This window comes from Lissotriton helveticus, chromosome 10 (assembly GCF_964261635.1).
Source record: "Lissotriton helveticus chromosome 10, aLisHel1.1, whole genome shotgun sequence".
Taxonomy (NCBI): domain Eukaryota; kingdom Metazoa; phylum Chordata; class Amphibia; order Caudata; family Salamandridae; genus Lissotriton; species Lissotriton helveticus.
In genome coordinates, this window is record NC_136071.1 from 269,394,684 (window position 1) to 269,411,559 (window position 16,876).

Here is a 16,876-nt window from a genome sequence, read left to right on the forward strand (position 1 = left end):
CACTACTCCTATCCAATCCACACACTGCTCTCAAGCCTGAGAGCAACACAGAGATTGGCCTGAGTGGGCTAGTTTGACGCTCAGCTTAGGACATGGAGTCGGAGCTGTTTCTCCAACAAGTCTGTTCAATGTAAATGTAAATGTAAAATTTAAATGTCAAGGTATTTGCAGAGCGCACTGCCACCAAGCTGTTTCCTGGCGCTATTACTCATACCACTGTGGAACCCTTCCTGGCTTTCCCTGAGAAGTGTCCACTCCTGGGCACCCCCAGGATGAAGCCAGGCATCCTAGCGCTGTTGGGGTCGGTGTGGAGATTAAGCAAGCGATTGGCCAGAGTTGCAGCATGGGGCCCATGATTAGAGTAGGCACCGAGGCGAAAATTGTCAGGTCCGAGGAAATTGAGCCCAAGACCCGCCGGGGCGGGAATTGAACCCTTGTCCCGGGCCAGAACTCTGCATCAGGGTCTGCCGCTCTAACCATTGAGCCACACTCCTCCAATACAGCCGGGATGTAGAAATCTAAGCGCGCTTGTGTGATTGGCCGGCCTAGGTGACCGGCCAAACACACATGCGCACTTGGAGGTGCACAAACCAGTCTTCCTCCCCCCTTCCATGCCCAGGCCCCACCCTTCCTTGCATACGCTGGCTCAGAGCCAACAGCTAAAAAATGAAACAAGAGTAAGATATTGTTTTATTTATTTAGCTGCTGGCTCTGAGCCAGAGGGGCAACGCTCCTCCGCCGTTGCCGCCGGTTGATAGCACTGGACCAGCTCCTCACTTGCCACAATGAACCAAGGGGCATATTATCAACAAACAGAGTTAAAATTATCGCCGCTTTAGCGACAGGAAACTGCCGCTAAAGCGGAGATAATGGGCTTGATAATATGCCCTTGAGAATTCCAATAGAAGCCTATGTTTTGGTGTGAGCATGGGTTTCTATTGGAATTCTCGGTTTCCTGCCGATAAAGCAGCCATAATTTTAACGCGGTTGCTTGATAATATGCCCCCTAGTTAGGCTTGAACACTATCTTCATTTTAATTATACCTAAATTATAGATGCTACCATGTTTTGATTTTTCTTTTTTTTCTTTTTTTTATTGAAGTCCTTTTGTGACACCATACATCATAACACAAAAACAGAATAAACATATCCTAAAGCATAGTCAGGCCATAAATACAAAAAATACATAAACATTAATTTTTCTCTACCAAATCTTAAAAAACAATTAATCAAAGTAAGATCCCTATATTTTTTCAAATTTTCTCACCCCTCCAATTCTCTGAGCATAAATTTGTTCGCTTTTTCCGACTCTTTCCATTTTATGGAACCATTCCTGTACCAAGGGGCAATGCTGTGAACGCCAATTCTGCAATAGCAGCGATCTAGCCACCGCCATTGCTATATAGACCAGTTTTACCAACTGTTCAGAAAGCATGAGGTCTGGATCAAAGCCATACAATATTAACTTAACATTCGAGAGAATCACAATATTATAATGATTTTGAAAAAACACAAAAATTCCATCCCAGAATGTCGTAATTTTTTAACAGAAAGCCTTTATATGGGACCAATTAGCCGGAGCATAATGAAAGCACCTGAAACAATTGGATGAATTATTAATATACATTTTGGCTATAACCGCCAGTGTGCGATATAGAAGCCATTTGCTGAAAAATAGCATTCTGCGCCAATTGGCTCCCCTTAATACAGTAACATTGAATTTATTAATGGTCTTCCAAGTAGTTGGGGATAACACATGATTTTCTTGTCTCTGCCATTTATTAATTGTTTTTAGGCTTAAGTCCCCCTCCCTACTCAAAATTAGACAGCGTTTTTGCTCCCCAGGTTTCCTCACCCGTGGGTTCACAAAAAGATCATTAGTCAATTGAGTAGGTGAACTAATCCGTGTAGGGTCCATTTGTCCCAGAATTCTATAAATCAAATTATATGAGCCTATCAATAAAAAAATTCCCATGGATTAGGGATGCCATCTCTGTCAGGGTTATCCATGATTCATTCCTGACATAATCCCTTAACATAGTAAACCCTGCCCGTCGCCAGTTTTCCAGTATCTCGGGTCGTATTTCAATCCCTATGCGTGAAAATACACTCTTCAGGGGGGTTGTTGAATTAATGATGGGAAGGTAGTATCTTTTAAGCATCACAGAGTGTCTCTTAAAAAACCAATTCAGTGTCTTATAATGAACACATTTGGGTGATTTAAGTACCTGAAGCGGGTAGGGTATCTGAATCTCAAGACAAATTAAATCAAAGAAGAAATGTATAAATAACTTCTGACCATGAATTTGATTTTTAAATCTTGCTAAGTATTGTGCAAAATATGCATTATAATAATCCTTAAGATTTGGTAGGGCAAGGCCACCTTGTTCCTTATCCTCATAAAGAGTTCCTATTGCGATCCGAGGTGTCTTTTTGGCCCAGACAAATGCTGAAAACAAAGATTCTGCTTTAGAAAAAAATGACCCGGTTAAAAAACAAGAAATAGTGGAAAACAAGAAATTAAATAAGGGAAGAACAGACATTTTTATTAGCGCAACCCGGCCAAGAATAGATAATGGCAATGGATTCCATTGTGCGAGCATTGAACGAACCTTCTGAAGAAGAGGATCAAAATTTAATATATACAGATCTTTAACTAATGGGGAGAAAAAAAAACCTAGATATCTTTTGGGTCTATTAATAATGCAGCTGCCTATATCAGAATGAAGTTCTGGGTCTATACCCCCACAAACCAGAATTTCCGTTTTCTTTTTATTAATCCGGTCCCCCAAGAGTCTCAAATTCTTCAAAAATCTTCAAAACATGTGTTTGAGATTGCATATCAGGTTTGATTAACAACATTATATCGTCAGCATATAATTTAATCTTGGCCATGGAGGTGACGGGGGGAGAGATATTTACGCAGTTCCTAATTGCGGGTGCTAAAGGTTCAATGAAAAATGCAAAAAGAACGGGTGACAATGGACAGCCCTGCCTGGTGCCCCGCTTAACTAACACTGATCCTACCGAAGCTGCATTAATAATAACGTTGGCTTGGGCACCTGTGTAAAGATTCTGGATCAGATTTGTGATTTTCTCTGGGATCCCAAAATGTTGTAAAATAATGAAAAGTGTCTCCCAAACCACCAAATCAAAAGCCTTTTCAGCATCTATTAACAAAATTAACGCAGGTACCCCTCGTGTTTCAAAATAATCTAGGGCCTCAATCAACAAATGTGTGTTTGTTAACAATTGTCGACCGGCTATTAAGCCATTTTGATCTGGATGAATCAAGTCTGCAGGGATGGAATTAAAACGTGTGGATAATAATTTTGTGGTAATTTTATAGTCCGAATTTAATAATGTGATGGGTCTGTATGAATTCGGGTCTTTAGCTTCTTTGCCCTTCTTCAGAAAGCTCACCACAGTTCCTTCCCGGAACAAGTCTGGAATTGAACCGCCATCCAACATAGAATTTAATAGTTGCAAAAAAAGATTGGAAAAGGAGCTAAAAAATTCCTTGAAAAACTCGGTGGGGAACCCATCAGGCCCACAAGCCTTGCCTTTTCGAAGATCTTTCACCACCAGCTCTACTTCCTCCCTAGTAAATGGTTTGGCCATTGTGAGTTGATCTATTGAGGAAAGAGTAGGCAGTGCATATTTACCTAAAAATTCGAATAGCTTTTGTTGATCTATATTAAGTTGTCTGCTATAGATCTTATTGTAGTGAGAAAGCATTATCCTCCCTATCTCAGCCGACTCAAATGTCTCTGTATGAGTGGCAGGGCATTTTAGGGAATGAATCAGATTTGCGGCAGCTTGTTCTCTAGCCTGCCAGGCCAAAAATGTACCGGTGAAATTGCTTTCCTCATAATTTTTTTGCGATTGCCTGGGAAAAATCTCTTCGCTTTGAGTGAAAAAGTTTTGGCTAAGTTCCCTCTTGGCTTCGTTTAATTGTTCCTGCACACTGCTGACGGGATTCTGCTGCCTGAGTTCAGTTAAAACCTGTATCTTTTGTTGAAGTGAATTCTTTATATTCCTGGCAGCAGACAATTCTGCAGCATCTTTACCGATAACTATGCCCCGAATGAAAGCCTTCAAGGAATCCCAGACAAAATTAAGGGGAGCTGTTTCAATGTTACGAGCAATAAAATCAGAAATTTCTAGTTTGAGTGATGCCACCCATGCTTCATCATGCAAATACTTTTTATTGAACACCCATCGCTTGGGGGCTCTTATATTATCCACCAATGCCAATTCAATAACTAACATTGCATGATCGGAGAACCCGTTATGCAAAATCTTCTGATAGCAAAAATTAAGCTGTCGTGAAACAAGACAAAAATCGATACGGGAGGAGGACTTGAATCTGCCGGACCAACAAGTATATTCTTTTTTTAATGGGTTTTGTGTTCGCCAAGGGTCGCAAAGATCAAGTGTTGTCATATTAATGAAAATGGATCTGAGTGATTTAGGTTTAAGCTGTTTTTTCATATGAGGAGTTGAATCCAACTTTAAATTCATCGCGATATTAAAATCGCCTCCAATAACAATATCCCCTCCCACCATCAATAAAGATTGAAATAGATCTTCATAAATCTCCGATTTATCATCAACTGGGGCATAAAAACTAACAAAAGTGATGGGTCTTTGTCTATTGTTAATTTTGCATGTGGCCCAGCACCAACGGCCTGAACCACCCTGTTCTGTCTGTATAATCTCAGAATGTAAATTCTTATTTAGAAAGAGCGCAACCCCCGCTGAGACTCAGAAAATGAGGAGAAGCCTCGATATAAAGACCATGATTTGAACATAGAAAACTCCTCAATTTTTATGGCTGGAATATGAGTCTTTTGTAACAAGATTACGGCGGGATTTTCAGTCTTGACCCAGAGTTCTATGGCGCGCATTTTTTTCTTATTATTTAAGCCATTAACATTAAAAGAAATAATTTTCAGACCCATTCTAATAAAGTATCAAAAACAAAAACCTGAGAGAAAAACATCTCAAAACATTGCACATTCTCTGTCTGACTACCCCTTTTTTCTTTTATCGATTACATTCATCTTAAAAAACACATAGCATAAATTAAAAAGTTGGTAAACAGTAGCACAAAGGGCTTCATTTTTTTTTCACTCCCCCCCACCCATGCTCCAAACCCCTAGCACCCCCCCATCCTGTGGCCCTCCTCCTACTCCTGATCCCTTACCCCACGCTGGCCACAGAGCCTTAACCCCTACCATGAGGTGTCGTGATATTACACCCCTTAACCCCCTGAACCCCTCGCCCGTCAGAATTTGCCCTTAACCAAAACTTTTAGTTTCGACTGCTGAGCGATAGTGGCTTGGGCCCCCTTGGCTTTAAACAGATGTAAAATTTTCACAAACTCTTTCCTTCTGTGGGCTGCAGCTGCAGACATGTCGGAAAAGATTCGACATGTGATAGTTTCGTTAAGTGCAAACTGTCTCTGTTGGATGGCCTTGGACAGAATTGTCTCTTTGATTCGAATATCAGAAAAGTTCAGAAGGATTGTACAGGGGAGTGTGGAATTTAGAAACGGCTGAGCTGGGACCCTGTGGGCACGAGTAATCATTAAGTCACCCTTAAACTCTGGGACCACTTTCTGCTGTAAAAAAGTAGTGACCCATTGGACCATATTGGATCCCTCCATTCCTTCTGGAACCCCCACTATTCTGAGATTGGATCTTCAATTGTAATTTTCTAAATCATCCAGTTTCGTTTCCAGTGTCTTTGAGGTTTTAAACATAATTTGAATATCTTTCTTGACCTCTGTCATATGGTCTTCCAAATTAGAAATTCTACCCTCAGCCTCCTGGACGAACAGGGAAAGAGGATACTAAATCTTCAATCTTATCCAACCGCTGATGTATTGCGGCCAACTCCACTTTTTGGAACCTTTTTATTTCACGGATCTCGTGTAAGATCAGGTTAAGCATGTCTTTGACTGACATCTGCAGCTCCCCCACAGTCTCGGTATCTATATCAAGAATGGGGCTGAAAGAAACTGCAGAGCCTGCTGATCTAAGATCGCCGGAAGAGACTACGGTATTTGCCAATTCATCTCCTCTTTGACCTACCAAAGGCAGGCTTTTTACATCATGTGGAGAAATAGAGCCAGAATTAGAACCAGATATCGTATTAACTGCCATATTTGCAAGTGGGTCCAGAATTATAGCAGCTGATGTTTCCGGAGAATGGCTTAATCCCAAAAGTCCCGGGAAACCAATAGACTGAACCATAGGCGGAACTACCGGCTGAGCCGAGCTGCCAACCGGGGTCAAAGTAGGTTTTCTCTCGAACAGAGGAAATTGCTTCGGAATCTTGAAGGTCCCCGATGCCTTAACTTTTTTAGCATCCTTCATATCCTTCATATCCTCTTGTATAAGTTGCCCAGTCTGGACCACTTCCAAGCCGGTGTACCTTTCCCCTGTATCCGCTGACTCGACTGGTGCCAAACTGCCGCCTGGGCTGGTTTGAGTGGGATTATCTGTGAGAGACCCCTCCGGCTCATCCGAACTCTCAGAGGAAGACTCCCCCTTACCATCCTCTTTATCGGTTAATTTAGCGGCGGCCTCTTTAGCCTGCTGTCGGCGTGCTTTCGCCTTAATTCGGGCGGTCAAATGTTTACCCATCTTTTTAACTTTCCCACAAGTAGCTGGGGTTAAATGCGTAGAGGAGGCAGCAGAGAAAACCGAGGATTCTGGTTACTGAAGCCCAGGGCAGAAAGCCTTCAGTCACCAGCAGAAAAAGAAAGAGTAACTTCAGCGATGCCAGTGATGCTTAAGCTTAAGCCTGGCGCAGACTGAATATGACTCACCCAGCTCACTCTCCCAGCTCTAAATCCATTAAGGGAAGACAAAAGTCTGTTCAGAAGCAGGGAACAGCCCTGCTAGTCGCAGTCCATATCTCTGCCTGCCCGTGTCATCGCTGCTGCCTTCGCTGCTTTTCGTTACGCTCGAAACAGCGCTCAAGATGAAGGACTGCCGTTTTCAGAAAGCCGCATTAGGTAGCTCGAAATCTGTCAGAGGGAGCGCCGAGAACGCCGAGAACGCCGCTGCCTGCTGCCGCCATCAACCTCGTGGGGGGGAGGAGCAAGGAGCAAGGGGCACAGGTGCTACGTGGAGGCGTGGCACTCCACCGTAGCGATGTTTTGATTTTTCAATGGTACTTATCACAGGTACAACGTCCCAAACTCTGAAACATCCCGGAAACACCTGAGGACCATACTACATCATTTGTGCTTCAAAAAACTTCACAAAACATATGGGTTAGATGTAATTACAATTAAAACTCTAGAGAGGTAGGTATAATATAGGGTGCAGAGCAAGAATATCGATGGTGAAATGTCGACAAGCATATATATTGAGGTAAGAATGTTGTCTGTTTTAAATATCGATGTGATTAATATCGATGTTAGAAATATCGATTTGTTAGTTGTGTCAAAATATCGAGAGTGTGAAATATCGATGTAATAAATATAGTTGCAAAAAATATCAATGTCAATTATATCAAAATTATGTTTATTATGGGACTTTTATTTTGTTGTTTAATAGTTATTTTATGTTATAGTTTCTAAATGTTTATAATAAATTCATTTTTAGGAGTGGATGCCTATTTTATAGGGGATAAGGGTGGGTGGTAATTTAAAAATGTTAATTTATTTTTTTGTTAAATTTTAAAATTAGTAAATATTTTAGGAGCAAGTTGTAGGGGTTATTGGGATAAGGGAGGGTAGTAATTTAAAAATGTTGCTTAAAATGTATTAAATTGTTTAAATGTGTACATTTGTTAGTAGCAGGATGTTGGGCTTATAGGGGATAAGGGTGGGTAGTAATTTAAAAATGTTGTGTAAAAGTTATCAGAATAAATTCAAATTAGAAAAATAAACATTTGAATGGAGAAATTCAAAATTTGACATTTCTAATTTTATGAAGTTATGTATTTTAATTTTAAATGAAAATGTTAAATTTAAAGAATATTAAATGTGTTAAATTTGTTTAATAATTTAAAATATTTTAAATGTAAATATTAAATAAAATATTTAACAATATTTTGGTAATTGATTACTAAATTATTTGAAATGTACAAGTTTAATTATGAAATATATAAAAATTAAATGTTCCTATAAAAGAAAATATATGAATCTAAAGTTTCTACATATTTATATTAAAAAAGATTGTGTACATGTATATACATATTTTACTTTTATATTATTTATATTATATTTTGATAAAATTTGAAAATATAAGTTTTTTAATAATTTATTTAATGATTAATAACATAGTTTAATGTAAATAATTCAAATATTTGTCAAATTGGATTAGAAAAATGTTCGATATTTTTATTTTTGTTGTTTTATTTTATTTGTTTGCTATTTAAATGTATAAATACAATTTGTATTAATTTATTATATGTATTTTGAATTATATATATTTTTAAATACTGTAAATGAAACGGTGTGTATAAATATTTTTAGGTTATAGTTTAGATGGATTTGGAGTAAGAATAGTAAATTATTATGGTTTAAAATCCAGCACTTTCCCTGAGTTTTACTGGTTTTGGAGTTAAAATAGTAAATTATTATGGTTTAAAATCCACTTGGCGGATCCTCCCTCCCTTTGACCCGACATTCCTGCTATCATGTTGCTCTGATTGTCTCCGGACTCGCTGTATCCCTCAATCCTCCCATCCTGCAATGTCAATGATTGTATTATGATCTTATGCTTTCCTCCCCGCAGGACGCTTCGCTATTCGATTGATTGCACTGCCTTGATTATTTCTTTTTGTTTATGTTGTTAAAAGTTTCAATAAAAAGAAATAAAAAAAAAAATCCAGCACTTTCCCCGAGTTTTAGTGGTTTTGGAGTTAGAATAGTAAATTATTATGGTTTAATATTCAGCACTTTCCCTGAGTTTTATTGGACTTGGAGTTAGAATAGGAAACTATTATGGTTTACTATCCAGCACTTTCACTGAGTTTTATTGGACTTGGAATTAGAATGGTAAAATATTATGGTTTACTATCCAGCACTTTCCCTCAGTTTTATTGGACTTGGAGTTAGAATAGTAAATTATTATGGTTTACTATCCAGCACTTTCCCTGAGTTTTATTGGACTTGGAATTAGAATGGTAAATTATTATGGTTTACTCTCCAGCAATTTCCCTCAGTTTTATTGGACTGGAAGTTAGAATAGTAAATTATTATGGTTTACTATCCAGCACTTTCCCTGAGTTATATTGGACTTGGAGTTAGAATAGTAATTTATTATGGTTTATTATCCAGCACTTTCCCTGAGTTATATTGGATTTGGAGTTCCAATAGGAATTTATTATGGTTTATTATCCAGTATTTTCTTTGACTTTAGTTGTATTTGGAGTTAGAATAGTGAATAATGACATTTGAAAGATTTTTCAGTTTATTACAATATTGAAAAGAAAATACAGCTTGTTATGTTTTTTTAATATTTTTTAGGATATTTTAAGATATATTTAGACATGTTCAAGAAATTATATTTTATAACATTGATGTACAAATGCATTAGATAGTTTTTTTAACATTTTACTATTTAATTGTTATACATGTATAATAATAAAGTAATAAGTATAATTTTTACATGAATATACAGTATTTTTTGAATTGTTTAATATTTCTTAATGAAAACATTTCTACATTTTTCATGAACTTTTATTATATTTTTATATCATGATGTTTTTATATCATGATGTATAAACGTGCAGTAGTTGTAATATATATACATTGTACATTTGTTCACATTGTTTTAATATATAGCATATTAAATTGTATTTTATTTAAATAAAATTAAGTATGTTAAATACATTTTTTTGTGGATATTTGGAAAAGTATATATATACTTTTTTAACATTTGTATAATATTAGAAAAATAAAGAGTTATTGTAATAAACATATTTTTAATATACATTAACTATTATGGTATACATATTTTAACAAAAATAATTAATATATTTTACAATATTATTAAGTTTATGTTAAACATTTTTTTAATTTATAACTTTTCTTATACATTTGAAATAATTTTTTACTTTTTTCCATTCATTTCTATGTGGAGTTAGTCCTATTTTTGTTTTAATTATGCCGCCATTTTGTTTTCCTTTTTTCAATTTTTTGTCTATCTACTTCATTGTTTCGGTCATTTGTGAAGACGGAACCTCGCGGTTGGGAGCTGCTTCGTCTACGTTCCTGTAAGTTTACTTTTAATTATTTTAAAATTATTTTAAGGCAGTGTTTAGTTAGTGGTGGTGTTAATGTGTTAGTAAAAGTGTTATTTAACTGTTTTTGCGAAACTTAAGTGTTATTTATGTAGGTTAGTGATTTCGTAATTTATTTACTTTCTAATGTTATTGTAATTTTTATTTACTATTTTACTATGTGTGTTTATAATTATTATATGGTGTTAATTCGATTTGTGGGTTTATTATTTGTTATGGGTGGTTGTTGTTTGATTTTATTTACAGGTGCGGGCTTTGGTGAACAGATGGAACTATCCATGCGTTTTTTTAAAATAAAGGAAATTGTTGTTGCTTGCTTTAAAGCAAGTTGCTATAAATTTCCTTTTTTTTAATCGAGATTTTGGAGCATTTTTTAAAGTTAAATATTTTCGGGTTTTTATGGCTTCATTATCGAGAGGATTGCTACGTTGTTTTCTTTTTGCTACAGTTGTATTTTTCCGTTTTTTGGGGTTTTTCGTTATTATATGGATTGGTTTTCCCTTGGATTGTTTTTTTAATTCATCTATTTCGAGGAAATTTTACAGCTACAAAACCGTGAGTTTTTTAAACAATTTTTTTTAGGGTGGGCAATGTTTATTTGTGAATTTAATTTTTTTTTGTTAGTTATATTATGTCATATGGTATTGAGTTATGTAGGAAATTTCATGACATCATTTATTTAATTTAAAAATTTTAATAATTTGTTTTTGTTTTTATATGTTGTTACTGTTTGGTATTTGGATTAAAGAATAGATTTTGCCATAGGTCTATGTATTCTAGACCTTGGATACTTGGATAGATTCTTGTTTTTTCTTGGAGGTATTCATACATATTGTTTGTTTACTCAGTTTTGGTCCTATTTTCGTTATAGATTGTTCTATTCTGAGTTATTGGTAACTGTGATCTTTTTTTATTAATTGTATAGGTTTGTGTAGTGTTGGTTGTCCTCTACCTATTGTGGCCTAGAAGGTATTATGCCATCCTTCTACCGCGTTATTAGTTTTTGCTTTTTGTGCAATAGTGCTAGCGTAGACACTCCACCAGGGAATTTGAAATTTTGGTTGTCTATGGTGACCTGAACGATGCAACCTTCCCACCCAGGTGTCCTCAAAGTAATCCAACAAGGGAGTTAATTTTTTTTCATCAATGCGCTGGGAAGGACTGTCAATTAATAAATTATATTAATTTGTCACTTCTGATGTAGGTATGTATGCTAGTGCAATTCATTTTTTTATTTGGTATGCAAAGTTGCTGTTAGTAGAGTAGTGAATACTTAAGGTAGATTTTTGGAGGTGTCTCCACATACTTTGATTAAAGTGGTAGTAACACCCTTGTATTGCAGTATGTGGCTATATTTTTCGAATAGCTTGTATCATAGCTAGTCCAAAATCTATATGATCCTTTGGGGATAATAATTATCAGTTAATTATTTTATTGTTGTTAATTGTTCTATATCGGTGAGATTCTTTTTATTTTGCAGCAATGCATAAATGAAGGGAATATTGGTTTCTTGGTAAGTTTTATTAACTTCACTTAGATAAGAAAAAATGCACAAATTAGTTCACAGTGCTGAGCCACACATGAATGCAAGTGAGACCACTTCTGCTTAGGCCCCCTGCCCCGCTCAATCAGTATACATTAATGGGTTGGCCCAGCGAGAAACAGGGAGTGACTACCCCGTCTATCTTCCTCTAGAAAGGCCACTCCGGCACCCACTGAGCCGCTGGCGGTATCCTAATAGCACAGACAGTCCCAAGGCTGCCCAAAAAAGCAGCCTATTGCTGGAATTCGGCTACCAACCCTTCAGCCATTTCCAGAGTGCCTGCATTACCAATCAGACCCTGGTACTCTCCAGTCATACTTCTGTAGTTAAACCACCCTTTATTTTCTCATTGTGCTTATTATTGCCTATGTTATTGAACACAGTGACCCTCATTAGGAGTGGTCCTGAATTAAGAAGCGCTAATGCCACATCCAGTGTTACAGATGCTGTGGTTATTTATAATGATAGGTTCTGAGATTAACAAATGGTTGCATGTTGGCACAATTTAGGGCCACATGCAGGGTCACTCATTTATGCGGCAGGAGAGGGCCAATAGTATGCTGCTGGTTTGAGTAAAATATGCGGTAAGCAGCCGCGGCCCATGCAGTTAAAAGCAGTGAGGCTGGTTTGGGGGTATTCGACAGACGACCACGAGGGAAAATTAAATAAATAATTAAGTTTCCATCGTCATTGTCTGTCAAAATCCCCCAGACCCGGCCCCACCGATCCACTGCTCTTAGCTGCACGGGCCACTGCTGGCGCTAAGAAAAAGCTAATTATGCTGTAGAATGCGGCACATTTTGTCATTTTATTACTTCATTATTGTGGCATTCTTACACTTGGTAGCACTGTCTGGGCATTGGGCGCACCTCATTTAATAACCAAATATAACAATAGAAGTTGAACAGTTAATCTTTGCAAAGGGCCTTTCAAAGCTCGTCAGCACGTGCAGCTGCATTTTTGGTAACTTTCAACCCATTTGAGCTAGAAACAGTTTTGTCGGGGGGGGGGGGGGGGGGGTGGGGGGTGCGGAATTTCCAGATTATGCAGCAGATGGTGGATTATGTGGCAAATGCAGCAAATCTTTAATTATGCTGAAAATGCGAACCTGCACAATTGCCCAATTCCAGTGGCCCTGCCCATATGAAATGGGGAATCACATCCTGAAATGGATTTTATCCCATTGATTTTTTCATGCAAACCCATATTTCTGGACATATTACCAGGTACATATAATGCACGTTTTTTTTTGCGTTCCACATGAAGCAATTAACTTTGAATTCCCAATACAGAGAATAGCAGAACCGCAATCACTACAACAATCCTGTTTTGGTCCTTTTCATCCAAAATGGGATTACCTCGTCACTTATAAATTATCTGCAAGCCACAGTCTAAAACTACTAAATGCGGATTCAATTAATCATTTTTTCTACGTATTTCTCCCTCTTTACAGAATTTTTTTATGAATAAATCTCTGCCCCCATAAAAAAAAACTATTGGTTTTCTGGTGTCAGACATAAATATATTCGGAAAGGAGATGGTATTAAATGGAAGCCAACACCGCTGCACTTACTTGCAGTTCAGGTTGTTGTAATAGCTCAATTGAAATTTCCCTTAACTAACCCGATGGCAGAATAAATATTTACACAAACTGCCCATGCATAAACGGATACCACTGCTTGTTCCCAGTAGGAAAACGTCACCTCGCTTGCTTTGCCATAATTTTCACCAGAAAAAAAAGGACTTCTGCAGAAGGAACAATCCTTCATTGAAAAGCAAGAGTATTTCAAGGAAGCGTCTTCCATCAAGTGTGATTCACTCCTTTCTTTAGGGCAGACGCTGCCCGTTCATTTGTACCGTGCTCTTATAAAATGGATGCGCGATGTGAAAAGTAATGGCGGGGGCCTGGCTGGTCACAGAGAGGAGAGGACCGTTTATATTGGATTTCTGAGCGGGTTAAGATTCATTAATGGCGCTCGCGCTTTGTGAGTCATGTATCAATAAAAGCAGCTTTTCCGGGGGCTATTTTGTCGTGCCTCTCTTGCCGTCTCTCCGTTTTATTCCATCACCAGCGGCGTGGCACTGAATTTTCCGCATCTATTCCCTCCACGCGGACCGGGTTTTATAATGCAGCAAACCAGCTTGAATGGATATGTGACTTTGGCTTTGTCACGTATTTTATATTTCCGTAGGCAGTGGACGTTTTGTTTATTTGCTGGTAATTGGATAGCATATGAGGTGTGTTATTGTTCAGCAAACACAGGACCGGCATTGTGTGTGAGTTTTTGTGTCAGTGTGTTTATGTACACACTGGCGCATATATCTGTGTGTGGACAGCAATCGCTCGCAACCCTTTATTTATAAAATACATAAACATCGGGAAAAAGACACAAAATGGGAGTATCTTCTTTTTTGTGTATGACTAGTGCAGTGACAAACTCAGAATACCTACTAAGAAACTAGGGGATTAACTTTTTTTCAAATCTGGTCTATGTGTTAGAAAAGTCTTCGCAGTAGAAATAAAGTCATATGAAGGAGCATTTTCAAGGGTTTGAAAAAACATCAAATGCTGATTTTGTGAAAGACAGTCAATCAAAACATGTCTCCCAGCAGTGTATTTCTACTGTTTTCAATTCATCAAAATAGTGATATCTGTGCTTAGATTCACTGCCATCTACTGTGTTGTCAGCAAGTTCATGGATAGCTCTGGGCTTTCAAGCTCTCTGATACCACGATATTCAGACGCTGAAAATTTGCTCTTTAGCTTCGGATAAAAACATGTAATTCTTTTACATGCTATCTCTAACATTATTAATGCTAGAATTCTTTTACATGTTATTTTTAACATTATTAATGTTATAAATATATTCAAACTCGTATATCGTAAGAGCACACAAGTAGTGTCGCGGGAGATGAATATCTCAGCATTACCTTCTTCCTTCTACGTACCGTTCTTATATTTAAATTAAACATATGCCTCACATCAGACCTAAATGAAACCCATGGGCTCCTTTTTTATCTAATTAGCCCACCCCTTCTTTTTGGGAAGGACCTTAAGAAGGCAGCCTTACTCTACTGCCGTCCTGCTTTCTTGTCAGATCATGAGACAAAGTGGAGTGCTCTGATTCGTGGAGGGATTTGCTGCGTGGCGAGTGGATCCTTTTCGTATTCTGCTTGGCAGGCCCGGCTCTTACATAATGAGGGCAGCGCCGTGATTTGTCAGCAATAGGAAGTGAATGACGTCACCTGCAAGCAAGGGAGTAGCCAGAATATTAAAATACCACCCCCGCACTTTGACCAAATATCCTATGTCACCAAGCAAGCAAAGCAAGTCATTGCGACCGTCGGCAGGAGAGCTTGCTTGTCTCTTTCATCCAAGTTAGTTTGCAGATTTATATAGCGCAGTTTATCACCCGTGAGGGTATCCAGGCGCTGTTCATGGGGAGATTAAATGATTTGCCCAGAATCACAGGATGTTGAGAGGACGCCGACATTCGAACTCAGACCCCAGCTGCTGAGTTGCCTGCTCTGGCCGCTTAGCCACAACCTCTCCCTCTAAGCATCTATGCATTCTTTTTTCCATCCTTCCACCTACCCACTCATATCTACTATTGAACCTTTACATTCTGCCATCCATTCAGTCTTTAATCCAACATTCAGTCTGTCACCTTTCTGGTCATCCGTCCACCCAGCCATACCCAAACCTATCCATCAAACAAATCCATCTTTTAACTCTGTCATCCATCCTTTCACTTATCCATCCTCCTTTTCATCCATTCATTCCTACATACATTCTTCCAGTCATTCATCCATCCAACTATTCACTGATCCATCCATCCTTTCATTCCATATGTCCATCTATCCTCCCTTTCCCTCATCCATCCACCCTTTTACCAAGCCAGCCATTCTTTCACTCACCCATCCATCCTTCATCCATCAATCCATTTATCCATTCATTTACCATTTCACTCATCCAACTATCCTTTCACTACTGCATCCATCCATCGTTTCACTCATTCATCCATCCATTCACCCTTTGATTCATCCATCATTCCACCCTTTCATCAAGTCATTGATCTGAGCTCCCTTTCATTCATTCATCCACCCTTTCACTCAGTCATCCATCCATCCACTCATCGATCTAACATTTACCCTTTCAGACATCAATCCGTCCTTTCACTTACTCATCTATCCTCTCATTATACATCAATCTATTTACACTTTCACTCATACATTCATTCATCCTTTCACTCATCCATCCTTCCTTGCTCCTTTTTACTCATCAATCATTTCACTCATTCACCATGCATCTGTTCATCTACCTTTTCACTCATCCATCCTCCACTATTTCACTCACACATCCTTTCATCCATCCAATCACCCTTTCATCCCTCCTTTAACTCACTCATTCATCCATCCACCCTTCACCCAGTCACCAGGCAGGTCGCTCCCCTCACCGCTTATCACCACCTGTGTGATGCTGCCCTGAGCCCTCTGCTGCCGCTCGCTCAGGCTTGTGCCCCAGCTTAGTTTGTTCTGTTCATAGCATTTTCGCCCAGTTCTCTAATGTTTATTGTTGTGTTATTGTGTCCACTTTCTCTTCTGTGACCATTTTTTCACTAATTTCTGTGCCTTTCCTGCCCCCGCACCCCCCGCCTGCTACCCCCTTCGTTCTTCTCCTGGCGCTGCATCCCTGCGGCCCGCCCCTCTGCTCTTCCATTCGCCGCCCCGCTCCCGCCTCCCAGCTGCTCCTCCCCCCCAACTCCCCTCATATAGCGGCTGCACAGCGGCTGCGCGCAGCGGGCGCGCCGCTTGCACGCTGAAGGTGTGCCTAAGGCAAGCCCGTCTGCGCCTGGACCGCGCCCAGCGCCAGAACCCCTGGCCCCCACGAACGTCACGATGCCTGTTCTCCGCTACGACTCCAGCATCCTCCACACACTCAACGCCGGACGATCACGCACCTGCTGCCTGGCCGCCCCGAAGCACACCCATGGACCCTTCTCCTGCTGTAACTGCAGCTTCACCAGCATCCGGCCCGCCAACCCACCGACCAGGAAAGAACCC